Below are 2,082 nucleotides of genomic sequence, written 5' to 3'. Positions count from 1 at the left end.
GACATCATATGCTAAAAATGCACAGTACATCATTTTGTGATTTTCGTTCTTGCAAAGACAAAATAGTTTTAATTAATTCCTAATTGTAACACTAAATCCTAAATGCACATGCAACACATATTTTTGTATTTTTCTTAACTAAAGTAGAAATAAACATGCACAGACAAAAATACAAATAAATCACAAACAACACAAAACCATTTTATTTTGAATTTTTGGGAGTTGTTCTCATAGGGCAAAATCACGTGCTCACAGTCGTGATAAGTTGGTATCAGAGCTCTAGGTTCATAGGTTCTACAAGTCATGAACAAGTGTCTAGTAGAGTCTTGCAGATCGGTATGATGGTGTCCATACCTATCTTCGAGAGGCTACAGGGAATTTAGGATGAACTACCCATTTTTCTTTCCTTATCTTGCGGTATTGATTCAGCTTGAAGCATAACTCCTTGCGGTATCAGCTGTGCTTCGACGTCTTGTGATTCCATGGATAAGGTGCGAGATGTGATTTCTCTGTGCTGATAATGGGCTAGTCTGGAGGAATTGAGGTCGGGTTTTGGTTGTAGCTTGAGCACAGGTATTTCGGTTGTGTGAGGATGTGCTTTTGGACTTATTAGTTCGATAGTGACCTTACAAGTGGAATTTATGGCTCGATGAGTGGTTTGATGGCTATATGGTGAGTATATTATGATTGCAGGAAGTTTTTAGATGGATTTAATGTTACGAGAAGAGTTTGCTTGAGATGTAGAAAAGGCTATTGGGTGTTTGATTTCTGTCTTGATTTGATGTATAGTCTCGAGTTATGGGTGTGCTGAAGGATATTTCATGTTGTTTAATTGTGGAGTGAAGTATATTTTTATGTTGTGTTATGAGTTCAAACTCAGGAAGATTAAGTGATGACATAGTAGTTGTGGCTGTGGAAGGTTATTAGAGAGATGTCAGTTTGAGACAAAATAGGTGGATTATCTCATGCGGGATGTCCTGAGTTTGCGTGATCCCTATGTTGTTTTTGTAGGGAGTTATCCTTTGCCAGAGATGTATATATGTTCCAATTTGAGTTTGGTCCGCTTGTGGAAGTTGGCTTAACTGTCATGAGGATGAATGTGAGATTTACAGATGATTTGAGGTATTAGATGGTTTGTGTTACATAAGCTTAAGAAGGATTATAGTTGAATCTCACTGCGGTATTATAGCAGTAATGAGGTATGGTTATTGTAAGTTATCAGATGTTTTATTCCATGGCATTGAGCCAAGTGGGGGAGTCTTTTATCGGGGAGTTGATTCCATGGTTTTATGTTGTATTAGTTTCGGTTTGAGGTATACTTATGAATCAATTATGACTTGCAGAGGTTGAGGTCGAGGATGACTCGAGTAAAGGAATTTTTGGATACAGGTTGTATTACACTCTAGGGGTATATGAAAATTGAGTGGTTATTCGTGAAGGATGTAGTGTGCATGTAGTAGGAATTTGTTTGGTTACATTAAAGCTGGGTTACTTCTTTGGGTGTTGGTGTGCTAATGGGGCATAGGTCGTTCGGTCTGTTTGGTCGGTTTAATTGAGATTTGATCGTAGTGGAAGACTCTCGATAATGGTTCTAATGGATGTAAGATTTAAATGTAGCAATTGGGAATTTGTATATGGCTAGAAACTGAGATTTTCATTGGAGGGTGTCGAGACTCGCGGTATTTCTATATCATTATAGCTTCTACATTTCAGTATCAGGAAGGGGAAGAAAGCGACTTTAGATTCACGGAAGGTCTTTTTAGAGTGGGTATCTCGGCTGTGGTACTTTTGGGGTGCTTAAGAGGTCTTCTGAACCTTAGGGTGGTGTGGTTCTATGCTAGATTATGTGGGGCGAGTTTTGGTTAAGGATCGTAGTGTTCTAGCAAGGAGAAGTGTCAATTTGAAGGCAATTCGGGAGGAATTCGGAGAATTAGGACATCTTGGTAATGGGTTGGATCAGCATGGTAATGGATGTGATTGGCTCTTTTGGTTCTTATGATGTGGTGATTCTCTATAGGTAGTTTGTGACAATGCCATTGGGTAGTTGGTGACCTGCATGGCTTGGTTGAGTTAGGGAGATTT

This window comes from Nicotiana sylvestris, chromosome 9 (assembly GCF_000393655.2).
Source record: "Nicotiana sylvestris chromosome 9, ASM39365v2, whole genome shotgun sequence".
Classification (NCBI taxonomy): domain Eukaryota; kingdom Viridiplantae; phylum Streptophyta; class Magnoliopsida; order Solanales; family Solanaceae; genus Nicotiana; species Nicotiana sylvestris.
This window is presented reverse-complemented; position numbering follows the sequence as displayed.